Source organism: Suricata suricatta, chromosome 16, assembly GCF_006229205.1.
Source record: "Suricata suricatta isolate VVHF042 chromosome 16, meerkat_22Aug2017_6uvM2_HiC, whole genome shotgun sequence".
Classification (NCBI taxonomy): domain Eukaryota; kingdom Metazoa; phylum Chordata; class Mammalia; order Carnivora; family Herpestidae; genus Suricata; species Suricata suricatta.
This window is the reverse complement of record NC_043715.1, coordinates 20,102,861-20,122,473: the sequence shown is the minus strand read 5'-3', so window position 1 is coordinate 20,122,473 and position 19,613 is coordinate 20,102,861. Positions and strand designations below refer to the sequence as shown.

The following is a 19,613-nucleotide window of genomic DNA, read 5'->3' as shown; positions in this document are numbered from 1 at the left end:
TCTAGTAGCTTCTGGCTTCAAATAATCTTGCTTTGCTCCATTTTTGGGTAGGGAGGGTCATAATTCCTCACTTTAAATGCACACTTGACAATGAAGAAAGGTTGTGATTCTTGACTAGTTGTTTACTGCATAATCAATTCACACATTTCTTAAATTTCCTTACATATTTGCAAAGTAAATCTATTCCTTAGCATTATTTGATTTCTTTTGTTATGAACTGGATCTAGAGTAAAAGCTTCCTCATAAATAGATTTGGTCATTCCAGCTGTTCCGGTTCTGTACGGCTGCATTTCTAAAACAAAACAGAAAAAAATAAACTACTCCCAAACTAGCCAACTGGCTTAAAACAATAACCATCAATTATATTTCATTAATTTGTGAATCAGGAGTTGAAATGGTGGTAGGGGGTGCAACAGTAAAAGCCATTTACTGGTATTGGGCCAGCACACTCTAAGGTCCAAAATGCTTTCATCCTGGTGTCTGGAGCTTTGGGTCCAGGAGGGGAAGGTGACAGAATGACTGGGTTTAGTTGGGACTGTCAACCAAAGCACCTATATGTGGTCTCCCCAGCAGGCAGGATGAGGCAGTACACCCTGTTACTTGGACACTCAGGACTCTTCCAGAATGCAGAGGCTCCTTGTTGGAAGCTGCACCAATCCTGTAACCAAGTGTCAAAGTCCCAGAACATCACTTGCCACTGGTCAAACAACCAGCTAAGGTCATCTCAGACTTAGTGTGAGGAAAACTAGACTCTACCTCATGAAGAGAGGAGAAGCAAGGGTCTACATCTGCCGCACACTGACCCCACCAATACAGCCTGATTCTTCACCAGCCCCATAAACAAACAAGTCAAGTTACTGTCACCATCCCCAAGCTTCTCTGCTTTGTGCTAGCATTTTCTGCAAGACTGTGGTGGGGAGAGGGGCGATGATTGGTTAGCTAGCTGTTATCCAGATAGCCTACAACATGGATTTGTATTCCCTTAACTGTGGCAATCATGCTGCTTTAGGAAAATCAACAAGTGAAGGTCTTGCCTAAAAAAAATATTTGAAATTTTGGGGACGGAACTTTATCAAAATCTTGTTTGTTTGTTCCTTTGATATCCTCACCTCCATTTTTAGACTGACAGATTGCTTTGGACAATGGCTAGTTTGTTTGGAGTTTTTTTTTCCCCCTATGGCTCTGTAAACAGAAAATTGTTTTGGTGATTTTTACAGATTTTAAATATTTTTTCAATCTTTTTTTCAAAAGTGTTAGTCTTACTTTGATTTTAAATTTCAACCCATCTGTCTACCCATCATCCTAAGAGAGTGGGTATATTTTAGAAAGCACTGGACACAGAACAAGTACTCCACAAATAAACTCATAATCCAACCACAATTAAGCAATTGTTAGCCACTCTATGCAAATGGGAAATGCAAATGAGAACAAGTGAAACAGGATCTGATAAATCTTTCTTTTTGTTTGTTTTTATTTACTGATAAATATAAAATATGTGTAATACATATAAGGATATGACAAAGCAAAAAAAAAAAAGAACGTAAGTTTTGTTTTTAGAGGAATTTGAATGATTTAAGTTTCAATTGCTTCTCTACATATTTTTGTTTTCAGAGGAATTTAAATGAGTTAAGTTGGAATTGCATTTCTAGAGTTGGCTAGCAGAGCAGGGCAGTTTTTAGAGTTTCTATTTTCCTGTCTCTAAGGTGAGAGGTAATATTGGAGAGAAAGAGTTTCCTCTGCCCTTCAAGGTGCTTCTAGCTGGACTTAGAATCAAACTGACATGAGATAGGTTAACAGGAGAAAATCAGGGCGCCTTGGTGGCTCAGTCAATTAAGCGTCTGATTTCTGCTCAGGTCATGATCATGTGGTTCTTGAGTTGGAGCCCCATGTTGGGTTCTGTGCTGACAGCTCAGAACCTGTAGCCTGCCTCAGATTCTGTGTCTCCCACTCTCTCCAACCCTCCCCTACTTATGCTCTGTCTCCCTCTGTCTCTCAAAAAATAAAATAAAATAAAATAAAATAAAATAAAAATTATTAAAAAAAAACAGGAGAAAAATCAAATGAAATAGTGTATGTACACAGAATCCACACAGAGGTAGAAATTCCAAAGACATTCAGGCAACATAATGCTTAGTTGAGCTAAGGATAGGAGTAGGGATCTGAGGATACAAAGAGGAGAAAGACAATTAGCAGGAAATTGGGGGGATTGTTTGGAAAACAGAGTTTTCTCTAGTAAAGAAGAATCACTATTAATACCACTATTAATAGCTCTCTTCCTGGTAAAGCAGGCAGTTGAAGGCTAGGTAAAGGGTTTTTTCCTTTCTTTCTTTCTCTCTCTTTTTTTTTTTTTTTTTGTCCCACATCTGGTGAGTTTGGATTGCTTTTAACTCCAAAAAATGTTCATAGCAAAGTAACTCATCTTGGGGTCACCTGCCTTTGGCCCCTACAGTAGCAACTAGTAGAATTATTATCAGTCTTTAATGATGCTATTGACAAAAGTGGTATGAAGCTTTGCTTCTCAAATAATGTCTCATGTGCCTAAGAATTACCTGGAGTTGTTGTGGTGCTGTTGAAAAGACCAACACCGAATAGAAGCAAGGCATGATTATATTTATGGCTGCATGCTTTTATTTACAGCCAGGCAAAATCTGATCTCCTTGGTGTTAAGGAGCAGAGAATGGCCCTGAACAAAGGCGGCAGTGAGATTATATGGACAAAATATGTCATTTTTGAGTTAACCAATCACATCATAGCATTCCATAGTAGCCAATCACATTGTAATACAAAAAAAAACACAATCGTTGGCAGGGACACACCACTCCAAGACTCTTTGTCCCTTGAAAATGACTAATCATAGTTATACATCTAAGGTACTAGGAGATGGGGAGGATTTCTCATCAGTTAACTCTGTCTCTGCCAGGTGTTAGTAAGTTGTGCTTAGCAAGCAGGTGGAAATCACACCTTCTGATAACTTTAACAGGGAGCTATGTAAGCTTTTATCTCAATGTTTTAGCAGTTACCACACAGTCAGAACAGTGAACAGGGAGATGCATCTGCAAAACAATTTACAGAAGCCAAAACAGCCGGTTAATGATTTTCCATTTTACTCAGGTTTGTTAACCTATAACAGGAATCAGGTACAAAGGAGGGTCTGTGATTCAGCATTTCTAATAACCTCTCAGATGAGACCTATGGACCACAGCTTGTGTAAGAAGGCTGCAGAGCATCTAATAACAATACATGCTCAGAAATGTTGGTTCCTGGTTTCCACTTCCTCCAGCTTCCCCCTAGAAATTTCCAGAAGACAGAAATGGATTTTTGTATTTGTTCTGAATCTGCAGTTTGATGGTTTCTCGGTTATGCTCCTCATTTAAAATATTGTGGCTCCTGTACTTTGTTTAATGTTGCTTGACAATCAGTGATTTGTGAAAATCCTCTTTCCTGAGTATGTTTATAAGATAATGACCTTGAGATTGGGATTGGAGACTGCTACCCAGACACAGGGAGTAGACTTTCTATGGACACAGAAAAGTGAATGAACATTATTTTATAATCCTCAAGTTTATTTTATATTTTCCCTCTTTTCTTTCTTTCTTTCTCTTTCTTCCTCTCTTTCTTTCTTTCTTTCTTTCTCTTTCTTCCTCTCTTTCTTTCTTCCTTCCTTCCTTCCTTCCTTCCTTCCTTCCTTTTGTCTTTTTTTTTGACTTTGTCTTTATATGTCAATAGAGTCAACATGCCTGTTTGCTATTATAGTGCATTTTAGGAAGCGTTATCTCAATTTCCTATGGTTTTTATGCTCATTAGTCTTCTTGGTGAATCAGAGATTTTCTGCTATAACACCACAAGGCTTCTCAATAAACCTTCTTGACTCCTCATTGAGTCTTTTGAACGACTTTGTTATAACAAAGTTGACTTGGAGCCAGAGGAGGCAGAACTCCAGTGCTGGGCTTTCTTTCCAGTTTTATGGGGTTTTTCTCTGAAGTCCAATGCCAGTTTAATGAAGTTTTATAGCTATTAAAACTCCACTACTCTAGCTGCTCTAAGAAATATGTAACTAAACAATAACTGGAAATAGGTAAATTCATGATTAAGTTGCACTAAAAACTAATGCCTCTTGGTCATAGTTCATAATTTCCAAATGCACATCATTTAGAATGGTAACTTCAGCCTTGTAACTCCTTCAAGGAGAAAGGCTATGAACTTAAATCACTACATTAAACTGACAGTGAGACTCATATTTTCTGAGCTAAAGATGTATTTTTATGGCCACACAGTGGACTCTGTTTATCACTCATCATAAACCATAGAAAACCATTTTTGTTTTAAATTAGGTGCTCAGGCTTTTGTCCTGTAATCTGTTTCCTTATTTCCCCTTTTCACTTGTGTTGGTTCATTTTCAACAGCTCCCAATTGTCTCCCATTTCCTGAAAATGGCTCATATTTTATAACTCAGCTTCTTTAAAGATATTTCATCCTAGTTGAGGTCACCTTAATTTACACCTTAAATTATGGTTTTAAAGCCAACTTCAATGCTGCTGATATTGAGTAATCCTGCCAAAGAGTCCAATTTTAAAATAGGGAACAGTCTTATCCTAAAATGCCAGGCATAAGAAACCCACGAATTTTGCATATCTCTTTAGTACTTTTACTTATTGAATTACATTTCTTCCCTTCCTTTGAGCCACTTAGTCAATTATGCTTTATTTTACTGCCTAGTTCTGGTTCTAGAGGCTGTCCCTTCTTAAAGACCATAAGTAAGTCACTTTTTTCCCAGAGTAGGCAGCAGCCCCAAATCATTTGAAAGCCAAATGACTGTGGGATTTGAGGCATAATGGTTTTAAAGTTCTCTCTCAAAAAAAATTTAAAAAAAAACCAAAGCTCTCTCTCCTTTTCTCTTTCTCTGTCTGTCGTCCACACCCTTTCCTCCAGAGATTGATCTCATCCTGCTCATCGAGGCCCATGTTTTTGTTGCCTGATTTTACACACTTCGATCAAAGTTGCATACTGGGCAGCCATCACAGCACCATCACTGGTTGGGGGAAGGGAAAGCAATGGGCACAGGTGTCTCCTTGATGAGAAACACTGTTCCTTTAATTCATATGGAATTATTAAAAGGCACTTGGCAGTCTACATATGGGGGGAAGAAAAGCAAAAAAGAACAAATAAACATACTGAAAATGATTTTTCTTCTTAACTTCTAGGGCAATTTAAAGAACACTTTGGCTTGTATCTTCTTATGTAAAGGAATAAGGAAAATGGGCCCATGCTTGATTATCACAGGAGACAGAAAGCTGCATATTTTGCTGCCACTGGCTGACTGCTCTTAAAAGGTGGGTTTGACCCTTTTTTCCTTTGTTTTCTCACTCACTTCTCTCCATCTTTCTAGTGTTCTTATCTTTCTACAGGCCTGCCTCTTATCTTGCTAGACCGGAACTGTTTAATATGGTAGCTATTTGTTACACACTGCAATTGAGCATTACTGGAACTATGGCTAGTCCAAACTGAGATGTGGATATTGGATTTGAAAGATTTGGTACAAAAAAAAAGAGCAAAAAAAAAAAAAAAAAGATGCAAAATATCTTAATGACTCATAGTAATTATATGTTGAAATGATGCTATTTGGGATATATTGGGTTAAAATATAGATTAGAATTAATGTCACCTTTTTTATCTTCCTAAATTTTTTAATTGTGCAGGTGGCTCTCATTCAAAGCTTGCATTTTATTTCTATTAGACCTAATCTAAACTGTAGCCCCTCAAAAGCAGGGATTAAGTCTTATTCTTTTCCACATTACCAGTGATCAGAAGTCATTTATGGTCATTAAATGAATCAGTGGATTGGGGTGCCTGAGTGTCTCAGTTGGTTAAGCGTCCACTTCGGCTCAGGTCATGATCTCACAGTTCATGGGTTCAAGCCGCGCATTGGGCTCTGTGCTGACAGCTTGGAGCTGGAGCCTGGTTCTGTTTCTGTGTCTCCCTCTCTCTCTGCCTCTCTCTGCCCCTCTCTGCCCCCACATACTCTCTTTCTCTTAAAAATAAATAAACATTTAAAAATTGAACCAGTGGACACATTGATTAAATTATTTGTTGCAATTTATACTTTACCCCCAAATACAGCTATATGCTTCAGATTCCATACATGTATGAAAACTCTTTTCTGTGTCCCTGCTCAAAGCTTCCCAACTTTTGACTTCTAGTATTCCTGAATGAATTGCAAATAGCTAAAAGATTGATTATGTCAGATACTACCAGATGGGACATGGGGCTAGCTGATCCCCAAATCCATCGCTTTCCACAGCAAGCAAACTAATCTATTTAATCCACATTATTGTGCAAAAATAATCATTATCTGTTTATCATAACATAAAAATGACTGGGAAATACTTTCTATATTTTATATGATAGAGCTGAACTTTTATATTTAGAAGATAAAACTCAAAAATTAATGTAAATGTGAAATCTGTACTCAAACCTTTTTTTATTTATTTCTTTTTTTCTTTAAACCATTAATATTGGTGGGTATTGATTGGAGGATTAATCTCACTTTGGAATGTTATACCTTGAGGATTACTTCAAATTAGTATAGCGTTTCCTTTCAAACCTGTCTGAATGTGGTAGGTATAAATAGTATTATTTCTCTGGAATATATCATTCCTCTGGTTGATGAAACACATCCTAGGCAATATAGGTCAACTCTGCTGGGCAGTATAAGACAGGTCAAGTATTAGAACATTCAACAAATCCTTATGCCAACTCAGTGGGATATTATTAGGCTACTATTTTGAAATAGATGAAGCTAAGTTTTGCCCAAATTCACACAGTAGTCTGTAAAATTTTGGGGCATTGAATCTCAGCCTGCTTGTATCCAGTGCCTTTATCCTATTTCCTTAGGGTATGTTTCCAAGGGGAAAACAAGGACAGTGAAAGAAAAGTAATTACTGCTGTAATTTATTGAGATACAAATTTGAGTATGCTCCCTATAGTTCCTTTTCTCTTTTTATTTCTTTGCCTCAGAAAATTTATAAGGCAGAAAACAGTTGCTTGAAACTAAAATCTGTCCCTAAAAATTGAAAAGAAAATGCAATGGCTTTAAAGGGGAAGTGAGGAGGAAAGAGAGTGGAAGTTATCCAAATCAGGAGACAGAACTGGCCTGGACGGATGGGATCCGAGGCTTGTACGGGATACTCTGGCTTCACGGTGGATAAGGAGGCAGCAGGTGCTGCACCTAAAAGAAGGTGCATTGTTCTTTCGGGCAAAGGAGAGAGTTGTGGTAGATACCATGGCCCGTGGGGTTGTTTCCAATGCTGGGCGTGACAGTGTGCTATATAAAAAGAAATATATATATTGAGTTTTGTCCCCTTTTCTAACTCAAGGTTCCTAAAATTCTTGGAAGTTTCTAAGTGATGAGAGCAACAATGATGTGTTCTGTTATGTTCATGAAGTGATTTTGGACCCCGCCTAAGGATGGGGTCAGGTTGCCAGGAGAACCAACTGCATTGGAGAGAACACTGCACTGGGACTGAAAACCCCAGCCCCTGACCCCTGGGGAGGGCAGAGAGGCTGGTGGTTAAGTCAATCATCAGCATTTGATGGTGTAATCATTGTGATGGGTAATCAGACCTCCATAAAATCCCAAGGAGCTGTGTGGTGGAGCTTCCAAGTGGGTGAACACATGGGGGCAGGGTGCAGTGTCCACGGGAGAGTGGCATGTTCAGAGAGGGCATGTTGGCTGTAGTTCTGTGCCCTTTCTCCACACCTCACCTGGGCATCTCTTCTGACTGGCAGTTCCTGAGTTCTATCCTTTTATACAAAACCAGTAAGCTAGTAAGTGAAATGATTCTCGGATGTCTCATGAGCAAATTAACTAAACTGAATATAAGGAGGGGATTGCCAGAACCTCTTTTCTATAGCCAGCCAGTCAGAAGCACAGGTGACAACCTAAACTTGTGTCTGAAGTGGGTGTGTGTCTGTGGAGGTCTGGGTGGTGTGACAGTGTTGGCCTTGAGTCAGACACAGACTGAACCCTTAACCTGAGATCTGGTGCTATCTCCAGGCAGATAGGGTCAGAATTGTGTCGAAGTGTAGGACACCCAGATGATGTCAGAGTTGTGTGTTGGTGAGAGAACATTCCACACCTTAGAAACGGTATCAGATTATCCTGGAAGATGCCAGGACACTGGTAGGGCTAGAGATGAGACACCACAGACAAAAACATGTTGTTTTATCCCACAAAAGCTTTCATACTTCCCAGCGGCCTCTTGCACCGACTTCAAAGCCCATCCAGGACTGGTCTGAGGGACGGAATGGGGACCACAATGGGAGCCCGACGATCAGAGCAGCTACTCTTCCACCCAGTGTGCCCCTCGCTTGGCTGATTGTCCCCACAGTTGACATTCTAGCAGAGCCCTGTGAGACACTGTTCCATCTCCAAAAGGACAGTATCTCCTATTTGGAGGCAAAGGTATAGAGGGAGGATGGGCTTTTCTGTTCTCAGGAGATGCGGCCCTTTCAAGTCAGTGACATCTCTCTTTGTGCCCTCTGGCCTACACCAGAGCTCTGAGCTGTTTATCAACCTTAATCAACATGAGTGACAGAAAACCTGATAATAGACAAGGGCTGGCACTGCTGGTGGGGGTGACCTCTTTTGAAATGTCAGGCCTGAATAAGCTGTATTTACATTTCTTTGGGCTCCAGCTTTTATAAAGATTTTCATCTTCTACATAGGAGGGATGAAAGTAAAAGTTATTTTGGTATCCATCCAAAATTACATTTTAGAACAGCGTGGCAAACTCCCTGTATCTCCTCCAGGCGGAGAACTCCCCTGTCAGAATCAGCAGCCACCCAGACAGCAGAAGCTGTGTCACATACCTTCAGTCTTAGAATTGTTAGAAACCAATAAAAAACAGAGGGCACAGAGGTGTGTCTTCATTTGTTCTAAGATGCCACCTTAAGCATGCTGTAATGCAAGCCACAGGCAGAATTACAGGTCAGACCTGGGGTGTACCCCTGCTCTGTTATTTTTCTCAGTTACCTTGGGGAAGCCCCCTAATCGGTCTGAGGATGTCTCATGGTGGATATAAAAGAGAAAACAGCTTGTTGTTTGGGTGAGACTTGAATGATACAGTGGATGAATAGGTGTCCGTAGCAGGGCCAAACACAATTCTTGGCACATATTACAGAATTGCAGAAACTTTATCCCCTCCTTCTTCACTTCCTCCTTACCTTAATTGAGACCCTCTCACCAGAAGAAAAAAAAATTGTCCTGGAAAAAACGAGTTCACTTCAGCATGCTCAGGCCAAAGTATGATTAAGTAACGTGTTCTGGCTGGCTACTGTGATTTAATACTTAGCTTCTCAAAGTGTGGTGCTTGACCCAGCGGCACTGGATCTTACTAGAAATGACCGAATCTCAGGCTTCACCAACATGACCAGATTCAGCGTTTAAACCAGACCCTGTGTGATTCATGCACATGCATGTGTAGGAAGTGCTGTGTGACAGAGGGAGAGCTCACTTAGGAGTCGGGAGATTGGTGTTCTAGTCTGTTTTCCTTACAAACAAGTAAGGACTCTAAATACTGTGGTTTCTTTTCTTTAAAGCCAGTTGTTTGTTTCACCAGCTATTGCTGGAAAGGTTAGATCTGATCTGGAAGAAAAAAGCAAACCCTGGCCTTAACTGTATGTTGTAAATAATATGCATATAATGCTTTTTGGATATAAATGAATATAGATAAAACTCCAAAACTAACACACACACACACACACACACACTCCTAATTGTCACCAGGTTTGTCATGCAAGTGAGATGAGAAAAGCAGGGAACTTCACTCCCTGGGACACTTCCTGTAACATTTATCACCTTGGAGATGTGTTTCTCTATTTTCTTACCAAAGGGGTTCATAATGTGCCTCCCCCAAATGTGCCACGTTGGTATCTGTTATCTTATTTTGAGCAGAAGATAGTCAAGGTCCAAAAGACACAGGAAGAGCGTTTTACTTCCCTCTTGACTCTAGGAATTCAGACTGGAGGCCTGGTCCAGGAAGAACGCTGTCAGCAGAGATCGCTAGGGAGCAGGACTGCTTGTGGTAAGCTGGAGGGAGGGAGCTTATCAGGGCGTGTCTATTCTGGTTGCTCTCTGAGTCCCATTGTCCCTGCATGGTACGATAAAAATTGATTTTCCAAATACTGCTCTTCCCATCTTCCTGTGAATTGTCATCTTTCCCTTTGAAGCTCCAGATCCCCTCACTTGGCTGACTCTCTGGAGCCGCTCATGTCTTTGTGGGGCTCCTGCATGTACAAAATTAAATTTGCTTTTCTCCTCTTAATCTGTCTCATGTCAATTTAATTAATAGACCAGCCAAAAGAACCTATGAGGATAGAGGAAAACTTCCCCTCCCTTACACTGCCCAAGAGAAAAGTATTTGCAATTCTGTGAAGCTGCCCTTCATCCAACACTCCAAGGGCAGAGAGGTAGCAGGAAGGGCACTGAGTCTGGTTGGTGCATAGGACTGGTTTGAATCTGCAATCAAGTCATGTAATTGGGACCTGTTTGCAAATACCACTGCTGTTTGGGGATGGATGTTATTGTAGAGGACACTTTTGAAAACCAGTCCCCGGAGGACAGACTTTTATCATCTTAGGATTTGAGATGCTATTTTGCTTCTCATCTTTTCTTATTCAATTCACTTTCATTCTTCATTCTTTCAGGGTTTTGCATTATATATTTTCCTCTGTGGTCAAAATAACTGCACTCTTCCTAATTTAAAGATGTTTCATCATTAAAAATTATATTAAACAGTCAACGATCCTCAGGGAAGACTTAATTTCCACTTTCTGCTGCAGTCAGCATGGTTGAGGCTCAATCTTTCCATAAACTTGGAATCTATTTAAAGCTATTTCCATAAACCTGGAGTCATTTGATACCTCTTCATAGTCTGGCTAACCAACTAACTACCCAGTTTTAGGAGCCAATAAAATTGACCTGATTTCGGCTAAAAGAGAGAAACACATTTTAAATTCTGCAGAACTGAGAAATTATAGAAACAGAGTTTATTGGGTGAAAGCAATAAAATTGCAAATGCAAATATTTTGGAGTCTTAGACTATTGATGTTGGATTTTGAAAGGAACCTCTGAGGGAGGGAGGGGGCAGTGGCTTCTCCCCTCCCCAAAGCAATCTTCATAGTTGCTTTAATGCCAAACCCACTTGTGACTCACATCAGTATCTTTTTCTAAAGGAAAACTTACTATTATTACCGTTACTTTGCTGTTTGTTAAAGTAACATGTAGTCAGTAGAGAAAACCCCTAAGGTCTATGAAGATGGGAAAAGATCTCTTTAATTAGAAGCAACATTCATTTCTCTGATATATTTCTCTTCTATTTCTGTTACTTGAACACCTTATACCCCTCTGTTAGTTACCAATGTTAATTTATGGAATTAAATTTAACAAAGTTGTGGCAAATGCAGGGTCATGCCAATATCTTGGTCTCTGGGTTCCCAAAGGGCCTCTGAGACAGTTTAAGTGAATGACCTGATTTATTTCACTCCCAGGAAGAATCCTAGGATTTCCTCTCCCAAGTGACCCCATCACTGTGCTTGGTCCTCCTTACAATATGGTGTTAGGTATGTGACAAAGAGGACTTTATGAGAGAGAGAAATGGAGATTGACTTTAGATGAGGTGATCAGAAAAGTTGATCCTACAGATAATAAATGAGACATGGCATGTGAAGCAGTCCCCAGAAGGAACAGACCTTTCAACACCCGCACGTTCGGGCTGCCAGTGCAGACCTGCACGTACCCCATATGCCCTAGAGAAGTGCTCAGGGATAGTTGACTCGGAAGCAGAAACTTCTTCCCAGCAGAGTGGGTCTCAACCATGGCCTCCAGAGCTCTTCAAAATATGGACACCTGGTCTCCCCCTAGTCCGATGTATCAGAAACCTGGTGGTGAGGAGGGACTGGGCATCAGCATTTTTCAAAGTTTTCTAGATAAAGCTAATGCAATGAGAATTAGAAGCACTTCTGCAGGTGTTTACCAGCAGGTGGAATGCTTAAGACAATAAACATATCAGTAAGCAGAGAGTTATCTATGGAATAATAGGTATGTTTATGGGATTCTGAGAGGAGAAAAAGAAAAATAGGTTTCCAATCCAACTTTCTATATTTTATAAAAAAATGAAAACGAGGACATGGTGGAGTAAATGAACTTGGGCAAGTTCCTCCAAAATTAAGATCACACCAATTACTTTATTTATATTCTTTTCTCTTGAAAATCATCATCCTCCTCATCCTCCTCATCATCATCTCAGGGAAAAGTCAAAGCCAGGCATTTCCACTTCTCACAAGGAAACATGTGAGAGGTGCTAATAGTATTTTTCAAATTGGTGAGTTCCTCATTTTATGAGGGTTTTGCCCCCAAATTATGCACATAACATTTGGACAACATTACAATAAGAAAAAGACCCCATGGTATTACCTCTCCTACTTGCCTCAGTTGGCTTATGAATAGTTTGTATCTTACTGTATTTCATTTGAAATACATCTCATTCCATTCTGCATAGTTGTACATAATGTAGTATAGTTTTCATTTCGTTTTTGCCTGAAACATGCTATAAATATTTTCAGCCTTTCATGTAATTTATTATGGAAGCCCTTGGAAATTAATAAAATGGTTAAAAGGTTTACATTTTATCACAAGTATAATCATCAACCACTGGTTAAAATAAGACAGAAACAGTCGTCCAAATGGTAACTCTGGATAAGAAGCCAGTGCGGAAGTAGAAAGATGAGAGTAATGAGAACAGAGAGATTTCATTCATTCATTTATTCATTCATTCATTCATTCTCCACATAGTTATCATTTAGATAATATATAAATAAATACAATAATTAGCTATGCACATGGCACTGTGCATGGTTCTCAGAGAACAAAATAGACTCTACTTGTGAAACTTAGAATTTAGTCAATAGATTGACCCAGAAAAAAAGCAAATGAGTAATCACAGTTGTGTGTTCTGCTAAGAGGAAAAGGAATGTGAAGGATGGCAGTGGTAGGGGTCCAAGGTAGGGAGTGTGATATGGGCATGTGTTAAAGAGGTCCCTCCTCTAGGACAGGCATGGCAAGGTCTCAAGGAGGGGGAAGAATCAGGCTGTGAAGGAAAGAGAGAATGGCATTTTTGGCCGAGGTAACCATGTGCTCAAAGGAGGTCTTGAGGATAGAAATGGACTAAAATGAGAAGAGAGAGCCAGAGTATTGTGAGCAAATGGGGGTGTCAGAAAATGAGGTCAAAGACCAGTGACAGATTATGCTGCAGCTTGTGGGACACAATGAAGGGTATGGGGTTTATTTTAGGTATAATAACAAGATAGTATAGTCTTCAGGTAGAAGAACTTAGTACAGTTTGTGTTTTATAATGATCTGACTGACTTTAGGGTACAGAATAAAAAAGAGTCAATATGGCGTGGTCAGGGAAGATGCTACAATAGTTTTCCAAACAAACTGTGGCTTAAAACCAAGGCAGTGGAAGCAGAACTGGAGAGAGTTGGTCAGATCCAAGATGTATTTTTGGAGCAGGATGAACAGTGTCTTAAGAATGTAAGCCATAGGTCAGGTGAAAGAGGTTGATGGTTAATGGGTCTGGTCAAATGACTTTTCAATTACACTGAAACCACCACATTATAAGTATAGATATTTCACAATAATGTTGTCCTTTTTCTATTAATATATATATAGATTATGCATTTAATGTCTTTATTATACATTTCTATGACTATCTGGACAGAATATATCTTAAATCTAAATGTATTTCCTCTTCTCTGAATTTTACCTTTCCTTTTTATGTACAATTCTACTAGGGATTTGATTTTTTTTTTCTTCATCAAGTTGTGTGAGTTACTTCCTCATCAAATATGAAAGTCATATTATATCATGTTATATTTGGTGTCAGTGGTTTCTCTTGCTTTGTATTCTTAATTTTTATCATATTATTTTTCCATCTATGAATGTTTAATATCAGTGCTGTTGAATTCATCTCTTCCTTTCTGATTTTCCCTATTAATTTAAACCTTAGGGAGTTGTTATGCTTCATATAGTCTGACTAGTTCTATTTTATTATATATGTATGTGTGTGTATACACATATATTGAATTAATACATAGACTTAATGAATCTATTGTTTTGGCATACACTGTAAGATGTGGATATGAATGAACTTTTAGGGGCCCCTGGCTGGCTCAGTCAATAGAGTGTACAACTCTTGATCCTAGGGTAATAAGTTCAAGCCCCACACTGCACAGAGTGATCACTTAAATAAATACAGATTTTTAAAAAAATCTTCAACAGGTAACGATTTCTCCCCACATCATTAAATGATGCTTCTCTTTCTCATTACTACTTCATCATATATCAAATCCATACATGTTCTCAGATATTTTCCATAGATCTATTTTGCTCCTTTGACCTGGAGTCTTGTCTTAAAGAAGGAGACAAAGCCCAAAACACACTTCTTCTTCTTTATTTTTTTAAGTTTATTTATTTTGAGAGAGAGAGCAGTACAGGAGAGGGGTTGGGGGGGCCAGAGGGATAGAGTGAGAGGATCCCAAGCAGACTCTGCACTGTCAGCACAGAGCCTGATGTGGGCCTCAGACTCACAAACCATGGGGTCATGACCACAGCAGAGACCAACAGTCAGCCAGTCGCTCAACCTGCTGAGCCACCCGGGTGCCCCAGACACAACACTATTATTTATGCTGTCTATCAGCAAAGGCTTTTTGCTGAGGATTTCTTTATCAAGATGATATTTGATAAACAGATTTGTTGATTATTTCTGAAGAATAAACCTCTTGTATATTGGTTATTATTTAATTAAATATATAAGTATTTAAATTATATGTATCATTTATTCATACACTTTATATTAAAGATAATAAATTTTAAACTCTGTGAGGACCCACCTGGATTTCTGCCACTGAAGGTGACATCTGCTAAAGGCTCAAAATATTTTATGAATGAATAAACAAACCACTGCATTTTAGTCAACCACGTCTATATCTGAAAATTAACCTAGAAAAGCAATCTTTATATTGTTCAGCTATCCCCTGTGGAAATACAGAGTTTTCCCCTTTTATGCAAGGCTCCTTTTATCTATTTTATTTGTAAATGTAGGTCACAGATATTTTATTATGTTTATTTTTAAAATATTTTGCTTTCAGCATTGAAGGTGAGATTTAACTTCTTGTTTTTATCATCTAACAGATTACTGGTCTTTACAGAAAAACAATTGATTTTATTTATCTTGTACTCACCCAGTATAATAAGCGTTTATTGATTCAAGTGACATTTTACTAAAACCTAAAATAGCTTTTATTGTAAAATACACCATTGATTTAATAAGAACCTAAAATATAACTATATTAAATAGACACATGATAGCAAGACTCATTCACTTTCAGATTTTTTTTAATGAAACTTAATGCTGATGTCATTCAGCAGTTTCTATTTAATTATTTGGACTGTGTGCAAATCTGTAGGATGTGACATCTGTAAAACACACCATTTTCCTTTTTTTTACTATATTTTGTGTCATATTTTATGATATTGACCAAAACTTCAAAAATTCTGTGAATAAATACATATTTCCTTATTAAGAATGACAAAAAAATGCTGCTTTTCCAGTTAACAAGTATCCACTGAGCCCCCACCATGGGGACATAGCAGATGAAATATGTGTCTAAGGGCACTGAATTCTGAGCACAAGGAAGAGGGACATACTAAGGCCCAACACCAAGAGTGGAGCTATGTCCAGGGTGTTGCTTCTGTGTGAATTACACAGAGGTAATCTGGTGCCAAACCCAATTAAGGCTGAGAAGTTTTTCACCCTCTCTGCACAAGAGAATCAGCCGGGCTCCTATTTCACAGATAAAGACTTATTTGTCCCCAAAGGGGCTTATACATGGGCATGTTCTTCTGGCTCTCCAGGCGTGAGAAAATGAAGTCAGAGTTGAGTTCCACACTGGTGGTGAGGATGCTGTGCTAGTGGAAATGTGTAAGAAATAGTTGAATCCCAGGGATTCCCAGAGCCCTCAGTGTGTCAGAGTTCATTTTTTTATTTGTATTTATTATTTTTACAATGCTATTATAATACCACTGACTAGATTCCCTATGTGGTACTTTTTATCCCCATAACTTATTCATTCCATCGTGGAAGCCTGTATCTTCTACTTCCCTTCAACCATTTGCCCAATCCCCAAACTCCTCTTTTTGGGCAAAAAACAGTTTGTTCCTTGTATTTATGGATATGTTTCTGCTTTTGTTTGTTTGTTTGTTCGTTTTGTTTTATTTTGTTTAGATTCCACATGTAAGTGAAATCATATAGCATTTGTCTTTCTCTGTTGGACTTATTTCACTTAGTGTAACATCCTCTAGGTCCACCCATGTTATTGCAAATGGCAAGATCTCATTCTTTTATATATATACGTGTGTACTTACACACACACACACACACACACACACACACACACACACACACACATCTTATCCATTTGTCCATCGTTGGCTGTTTCCATATTGTAGTTGATGTAAATAATGCTGCCATAAACATAATGGTGCTTGTATCTTTTTGAAATAATTTTTTGTTTCCATTTTGTTTTCTTTTCTTTGAGTAAATACCCAGCAGTTGAACTCATGGATTGTATTTTATTTCTATTTTTAATTTATTGAGGAACCTCAATGTTGTTTTCCACAGTGGCTACCCCATTTTGCCTTCTTACCAATAATGTATAAGAATTCATTTTTATTCCCTACATCCTTGCCAGTATTTGTTATTTCTTGTCTTTTTGATACTGGCCATTCTGACAGGTGTAAGGTGTTATTTTGACTTGTATTTCCCTGATGATTATTGAGAGTGAGCATCTTTTCATGTATTTCTTGTCCATCTGTATGTCTGCTTTGCAAAAAATGTCTGTTCGGGTCCTCTGCCCATTTTTTAATCAGATTGTTTTTGGATATTGAGTGTATAAATTCTTTATATAGTTTGGTTTAATTCCTTATCAGATGTATCATTTGTGAGTATCTTCTACCATTCAGTAGGCTGCCTTTTCATTTTGTTGATGGTTTCCTTAATTGTGCAAAGGGTTGTTTGTTTGTTTGTTTTAATTTTGATCTAGTCCTAATAGTTTATTTTTGCTTTTGTTTCCCTTGCCTGAGAGACTTAATATAGTATAGTTTCGTTATCTTCGAATAGTGATAGTTTTACTTCTTCCTGACTGATTTGGAAGCCTTTTATTTATTTTTCTTATCTGATTTCTGTGGCTAGGACTTCCAGTACTATGTTGAATATGAGTGGTGAGAGTGTATTTCCTCTAGAGTCTAGCACTATGTGAATAAGGACCATATCCAATTTTTGGCCACATCATAGCCCCAGTAGCACATTTTCCCAAACAAAATGAGTCATGGAATTTTTTAAGTGTCTCACATGACTTTTATTCCAAAAACCTCATTTTTGGAATATGCTGCTGTAATATGAGTTCTTTCCAGAATCTTCTAACTTGGTGGAGCTCTGAAGCTTCTCCAAATGGCCAATAAATGGGAAGGGGGAAACCACATTCATATTTAAAGTTGAGATTTCTCAAGGAGATGATCAATGTATAATTGTCAATTGAAAATTTCCAGTTCTTGGGGCACCTGGGTGGCTCAGTCATTTAAGAGTGTGGCTTCGGTTCAGGTCAAGATCTCACAGTTTGTGGGTTCAAGCCCCATGTTGGGCTCTGTGCTGACAGCTAGCTCAGAGCCTGGAGCCTGTCTTCGGATTCTGTGTCTCCCTATCTCTGTGACCCTCCCCTGCTCACACTGTTTCTCTCTCTCTCTCTCTCTCTCTCTCTCTCTCTCTCTCTCAAAAATTAAAAAAAAACATTTATAAAAATAAATTTTCCAGTTTGTAAAATAATTGACTACTTCCTCAATTCATGAGCAGCAATGTGAAAGCATTTATGACTTGCCAGGTACTACACTTGCTGCGAGTCATCAAACACAAAAAAAAAACAAACATTGTTAAGGGCTTGTCACGTGTACGAAATTGTGATAGATTCCAGGAAAACATCGATAAGTAAACAATGTGTGGGCTGGTCCCGATCTTCTGGAGCTTGCACACTTGCGGGGAGCTCACATAACTATGAACAAGACACCACACAGTGTAGCTTCTAACACCATTAATCACCCTCTTTCCTTCAATCTCTTCTCCTATCTTTCATTTTTTTTCTTCTAAATTTCTAGCCACTTTGCTATAATTTTCCAAGATACTTTTTGTTAAATGGGGATGGTACCCCCTCACCCCTAAGACTCTATTTTCTTGCTTTCTCTCATTCTCTCCTTCCCTTTTCTTTCTTTTCTTTCCCCAGTAACAGATAATTGCAGCCATTCTTCTAACTTAGCACATATGTGCTCATTACACTAAAATCCTTTGTTGTATGTTTAATAAATCTGTATAGTTTATAAACTCATGCCAAGTATTTGAGTCACCCAATTGCCCAGCAATAGGTCCTTTCACATAGAAGATTCTAAATATTTGGAAAGAAATGACTTAATTAAATGCTTATTTACAGAGATGTGCTTCATGTCAGATTTGTGCTCTAAATTGATGAACAATTAATCTTTGCCCCAAAGAGTTCACATTCTGAAGGTGAGGGGCTGAAGAGGTCAATGCAAAATTGCAATAGCTAAGACAGCTTTAAAGCATAGATTTTGTAGGGAAGTAGATACAGATAAGAGTAAAATGTAATGTTGATAATCGATTGCAAGAAGCTTTGGAAACTCATTGATTTCAATATCCACCCCTGTCTCCATCCAGGAAAAAGTTGAGAACATCGTTGCTCTTTCCCCACAATTTGGTTTCATTTGGCTGATTGCTTAGGGAAACTGAGAGCCAAAAGTGTCTGAAACACACAGACCCTCAGTTTCCTACCTTAGCACTCCTTCTGGTAGACTGTTTTCTGGAGTCAGGAAAGGGGACGGGCCTGTTTGCCCAAAACTGAAGAGGCAGGAATCGAGTCCAGCAAACACCTTTAATAACTAAAGTGAGTTTCCCACTAACAGGTCTTCTTTTCTCAGGATAAAAATATGCTCTTGTTAATTAATATTACTTGTAATAACAACTAGTAAGTGAACTTTCTCCATAGCCAGGGCTCTAAATTCTAAATCCTCCAATCCCCCATTCACTCTAGCACAACCTGAACTTTCCCCCTGAGGATTGCATGCACTGCTTTCTGCCCAGTTACCTCCAGACTCCTCCTCAAACACTCCCTTCCAGTGGAACAAGCCAGGCATCAGTGGCTCCCCACACAGTCCCCACCACTTACACATGGCATTCTTATCATTATATCATTAGCATGATGGAGGGGGTTGGCTGTTGCCTGGGAAACAAAGAGGGGTGCAGTTCTGCTTCGTTTTTGCTGAGAACTCAGAAGAGACACCAACCACATTCTTAGGTCTTGTGTCTGATGGCAAGAAAGGAAATACTAGTGAATTCTCTTTCCTTTTTCTTCTCCTCTCCTCCTTCCTCTCCTGCACTTCCTCCCTCCTATTCTTCTTCTCCTTCCCCTCCCCCTCCCATTCCTCCTCCTCC

General features: G+C 38.8%; 1 long non-coding RNA gene across 1 annotated transcript in view; it reads left to right on the top strand.

The window, feature by feature from the left end:
- LOC115280697 overlaps positions 1-19,613 on the top strand; it is a 218,011-nt gene that overhangs the window by 185,879 nt on the left and 12,519 nt on the right. The window contains exons 5-6 of the long non-coding RNA XR_003903892.1: positions 5,202-5,330; positions 10,011-10,082. This is a non-coding gene — a long non-coding RNA (uncharacterized LOC115280697). The remainder of the gene's footprint in view (positions 1-5,201; positions 5,331-10,010; positions 10,083-19,613) is intronic.